Below are 6000 nucleotides of genomic sequence, written 5' to 3'. Positions count from 1 at the left end.
GTTTGTCATAGCTATTCAGAAGGGACAGTTACCTTTGCAAGAGATTAAACTCAAAAGCAGTTGGGAGTAGTTCCTATTTGGACAGGTTCCATTTGTAGCCTGAAAGTACTGAATATTCATCAATAAGGATAAGTACAGTTTTTATTGACTCTTCTAGGTTCTTTAGAGTTAAGAGAATGTCATCAGCATATGCAGCAACATTATAATCTTTACCTGAAGCAAAGATCTGGTATGTCCCGGCTGTGACGTACGGCACAAGGAGGGGTTCTAAAGATAGGGCAAAAAGAAGGGGAGACAAAAGATATCCATGTCCCATGCCATTAACTTTAAGGAAGGATGGGGAAGATACATTAAGCAACAGAGGACATCCCTTTCAAAAGTCACAAAGAGTGGAAAGCATGGTAAGGAAACCTAGGAGAAAAGCCAAATAGTGTGAGTACCATGAACAGGAAGGGTCACAGGAGGCAATCAAATGCTTATTTGGCATCTAGAGAGATCAGGACCATGGGGATGTGGTATTTGTGGTTGTTTGCAATATCCTGGATGTTTTCAGTGGTGTTATGTGTTATGTTAAAAATATATATATATATATATGGACCAGTGAGTGGAGCCTGTGGTCTGTACCTCAGATTCTGTGCAAACCACTTATGCCTCTTCCTTTGGTATAGCACTTCTCAGCGAGTCATAATCCATGGCAATACTCTGAATCATGAAGCTCTGGACCATGAGGGAGATCAGTACAGGTGGTCTGCTTCCACTAGAAGAGTAGACTTCCACTACCCATTCCTTAGCAGAGGGGAGGTTGGGCCCGGAAGGGGGTCATTTGGATCTGGATCTGTGTGTTGTGTATAATGGATCACACATACGATAGATGACTGACTGCAAAAGATATAACTTTTTAGTTGCCAGCTGTTTTCTGACAGTCAGCACAGCACATCATATTGATTTTATATATACATTATCTACATTTTAGAATACATTGTAAACACACAAGCAGCCTAGTTACACCATATGTTCTTCCAAAAATAGATGTGATAGATCCATACCAGGTGTCATGATACCTTTTGATGCTACTCCTGTTTGGAAGCACCACAGCACTCTTGGTGATGCAGTGCACCAATTTGTCATCATGATTGATGCTGAATAATGTACTCCTGTGTCCTTTTATGATGCTCTGTGTCTACATGTCCGTAGCAACATCGGCCATGATGTATAATGTGTGCTAAGAAGAATGATGCCAACCAAGAAGAGGTTGTTCATGGCTACATAGCCCCACTCCACATATTCCACATTGCCCTGTTGTGTTTTCCCTTGAGGTATCTGAGAGTGTGTTCTAATTAAGTGACCTTCTGGTATTTTTTGCCAGGCTTGTTCCCATATATTCTGATGTTTGTTCTCGCTGACCTCGTCTTATCTACTGTTTTTGTGTTTCTCTGAATCCCTAAAACATTGGTTCATTTCTGTATACACTATTTTTGGCTATTTTTCCATTCTTGGTAATGTGTTTAACCAGGCAACCTCTTTGGATTGTTAGTTTGCTCTTTGCTGTGACTCCTTTTATCATGGCTGACCTGGTTTGTATGTGGGGGTGCTTCTATTCGGGACATCAAAAATATTGACAGCTGTCTAACCTCATTACAGGAGTCAAGAAGACCATGAAACAGATCCATTTAGGTAATTGTGAGTCCAACAGATCACAACACTTACATTTTATCACACAGCCCACAGGATAGGGGCATTTGTCAGGTATATTAACTCATATTTTATACTCCCATATCTCCCCAGTGCACAGATAAGGCAGGATGGATGTTCTATACCATACAATGAGTTCCAGTCAGTTAATAGAGGTTTTGAGAGATTTGCACAAAATTTTAAGACCCCCACCACTACTGTCCGTATGGTGTTGTAAAGGCCAATTCCTTTTGTGGATCTTCACAATAGTACACCAGGAGTGACTAAGCTGAAATATACAACTCCAAGAAGGAATTCAGCTTTGTTTTTTGAATCTCATCCAAGTCAGATTTTTGGGAAAGCCAGCTTGTCAGAATTGTAAAGATGTTCAGCTAATTTATTTTATCTGTACAAACATTAACTATCTTTGCAGTGCGTTAATTGCAAATACGTAACATTGTAACCAAATCAGCTTTTATTTTTAATTGTATAAGTTCTTTCCCAAGTCAGAACTCTTATTTTAATTTTTCTGTGTTTATAACAACATATTGCTTATGTTCTCTTCATGGCAGATTGCATAACAGGACTTTTTCTCTTTACTATGTAAATTTGGAATCCAGACCATACTAATTTTGGTTTGAGCATCCCGTCCAGCCCAGCCCAGCCTTCCAGTTATCAGATATGATAACATTATACAAATATATTCGGGGCCAATACAAACCATTGTGTGGAAATCTATTCACAAACCAGACTTTATATAGGACACGAGGCCATGCGTTTAGACTGGAAGAAAGAAGATTTCGTCTAAGGCAAAGGAAAGGTTATTTTACTGTAAGAACAATAAGGATGTTTAATTCTCTGCCTGAAGAAGTGGTTTTATCAGAGTCCATACAGATGTTCAAACAGCTACTAGATGCATACTTGCAAAAACAGAATATTCAAGGATATAATCTTTCAATGTAGGGTAATAACTGCTTGATCCAATGATGAATATGACTGCCATTCTGGGGTCAAGAAGGATTTTTTCTTCCTAGGTTGTTGCAAAATTGGAAGTGCTTCAAACTGGGTTTTTTGCCTTCTTTTGGATCAACAGCAAAAAACAAATGTGAGGAAGGCTTAACTTGATGGACGCAAGTCTCTTTTCAGCTATATAACTATGTAACTTTTTGTTTAGTTTTGACACTGCATTTTTTTGAATTGCTTTTTTATCACATTAATTTTGCATTATATATACGGTATTCATTATGCTCTTACAGCAGATTATTAAAATACACTTTGGCTTATTTAGCACTAGCACAATTTAATTTTTCTCCCACTTTGGAATTAGTGTAGGACCCACAGATATTGGGGTACTATAAAGTAGTGGTGGCCATATGGTAGAACTAAATCTCCATATTTGTTCTCTGGGATAGGTGAATTTAAGTAGTCTTGTAAAATGTATTTGTATGTGTTCGCTGTTCCTTAATTATTATTTATTTATTTATTATTTTTATTATTTATATAGCCCCATCAGATACCGTAGCGCTGTACAATGGGTGGACTTACAGATATGTAATTGTAACCAGACAACTGGACGTATAGGATGAGAGAGGTGGAGGGCCCTGCTCAATGAGCTTACATGCTAGAGGGAGTGGGGTATAGTGACACAAAGGCTAAAAGTAGGGGTACGAAGTAGGTTGTTAGAAAAGTAATCACTGAGGGCTTAGTAGGTGATTTTGACAGTTGCAGGAGAGGAGTCATGGGGGGTGGGGGATAAAAACCTGCTAATGGTTTAATTAATATGCTTTCTTGATCTGTATTATTAATTAAATGATGATCATGATAGAAAGATGCATTCCAAGTGATTGTCAGGAATGGATTTAATAAACAATGTCCACTAGATGCAACTGAAGGCATTTGTGATATCTTTTGTATATTGCTATTTGTGGGCACAAACGTCTCTGTTCAAAAACACAATAACTTAACAGCAAAATAACTTTTTACTAATTATAAAATAAACTACCTTGCATAATGCACCACTGTAGATTTTTTCCTTTAAATTTTAAAATAAACAGAAAAGAAGAGAAAAGAACACAATGTAAGGTGTTATAATAAATAGAATGGCTTATTGAAAACTACTTTAACCGATACATTAGATAAAGAATCTAGTATAGGGAATTTACAACTGCATTTAAAAATATAGGCTAAATAGTCACATTGGAATAAATCATTAATGGAAATAAAAACAGTATTGGAAAGTATTCCAAACCATTTTCTTAAGCCAATATAGTCAGTTTTGAGTTAAAGGGCCACTCTGGGCACCAATACATCTTTAATGCATTTGATTGACTTTGGCCTCATTAATGGAACACTATACGGTCAGGAACACAAAAATGTATTCCTGACCCTAAAGTGTTAAAACCAACCTTTAGGTGGCTTGCCCCCTTTCGTTAGCCCTCTTAGAAGGGGTTAAAAGTTACCTTATTCTCAGCACTCCAGCCCCACCCCCGATCTGCCTCCTTGGTGACATCGTCAGAATTGCTGAGTTTTAGCCAATCCAATGTTGTCCCATAGGGAAAGCATTGGATTGGATATAATCGGCAAGGAGACGGGGTTGGGCAGGGCCAAACGCCATTTTGGCCAATCAGCACCTCCTCATAGAAATGCATTAAATCAATGCATCTCTATGAGGAAAATTCAACGTCTCTGTGCAGTACGTGGAGACATTGAATGGCAGTGCTGCCTACTGTGCAGCACTGCCCCAGGAAGCACCTCTAGTGGTCATGCTTATACTCACCAGAACTACTACATTAAGCTGTAATTGATTGTTCTATTGACTATAGTGTCCTTTTAATATGCTGTATTTTTGCATGCTCATATATAGTTTTTGCACAAAATAAATACATGTTTTGCAGAATTCCGCACCATATTGCCAAAACATCTTTATAACAAATGTTTGCACAGTCTCAGCCCCAACACCACTAAGTGAGCTGCTTTTAATTCACAACCTTGCTGCTGACAGTCAGATTATTATTATTTTATTATTTATATAGCACCATCAAATTCCGTAGCACTGTACAATGGGTTGACTAACATACATGTAATTGTAACCAGACAACTAGACGTACAGGAACAGAGGGGTGGAGGGCCCTGCTCCATGAGCTTACATTCTAGACGGAGTGGGGTATAGTGACACAGAGGTTAAAAGTAGGGGTATGAAGTAGGTTGTTAGAAAAGCATTCATTGAGGGCTTAGTAGGTAATTAGTAGATAAACTGTAAACATGTATTACTATCCTTACTATATGGTTCCCTGTGTGTTCTCTCCTTCTAATACAGGTTATTTTGTATTTCAGATCATTCAGTACTGTCCGTGGCTGAGCAGTGTGCATACCTTTGATCAGGAAGTATTTTTCTGGAGTGAGGGGTCCTGGTTAACAACCACCACAATGCAATGCTTTGCCCATCCTTGCAGGGTTGTATTTGTGAGTAGTTTTTATGCATTTCAATGTGGGCATGTTTTTGTATAGAGTATGTATGTGCATGTAGAGGTGTATTTGTATGTACTGTTGCCATTGTAATGCAGTGGCGTACTTGTGGAATGTATGCATTTCAATTTCACATTTGATTGCTGGATTTTATGCACATACACTGCCACATACATACATGCAGGCATCTGTAGCCTCTGTGGAGCAGTGTGATGTCAGCAAATTATCTCACACTGATCTCTCATTGGCTGAGCTGTGTAGAAACTCAAAATACATGTTATATGGAAGTTGCTTTCTGAAAATAGTGTGGCTATGGGGGTGGAGTTACACTGCAGCAATATGCAGAGTTACACTGCAACAAAATAGAGCATGCCTGGTGTGTCATTTTAAATGTGAGGTTTTCTTTTGGATACATGTTTATAATATAAATATGCATATTTCACTTTTAAATCTAATAGCATCTAGATTCCTTTCTTCCATATTCAAATACTTTAATATAAATAAACCAACCTTAATAAGTTAACTCTGCTTTAATGCCTTCTTATGATAATTGTCATACTTTATTTAAGACAGTTTTTTTTATTATATATGGTAATTAAAAAAAAAAATAACGTATGATTTCTAGAAGTGATTAAAACAGAATTTGATAGGCAAAATAATTAGAAAGTCAAGCATTTATATTATTTATTCCAACAAAACTGCATTGCAGTTTTACAGTTATGTATCTTAAATGTATTTGCAGCTTTACCACGTGCCAATACAAGGTTCATTTACTGTGATGTGCAATATCTTCGCCAAAGCATTATTATACAATATCTGATATTTTAATTTGACAATAAAACATCTCCCTTAAAGCATACTCAG

Source organism: Pelobates fuscus, chromosome 4 (genome assembly GCF_036172605.1).
Source record: "Pelobates fuscus isolate aPelFus1 chromosome 4, aPelFus1.pri, whole genome shotgun sequence".
Lineage (NCBI taxonomy): Eukaryota > Metazoa > Chordata > Amphibia > Anura > Pelobatidae > Pelobates > Pelobates fuscus.
The sequence above is the reverse complement of the archived record's forward strand: the minus strand, read 5'-3'. Positions refer to the sequence as shown.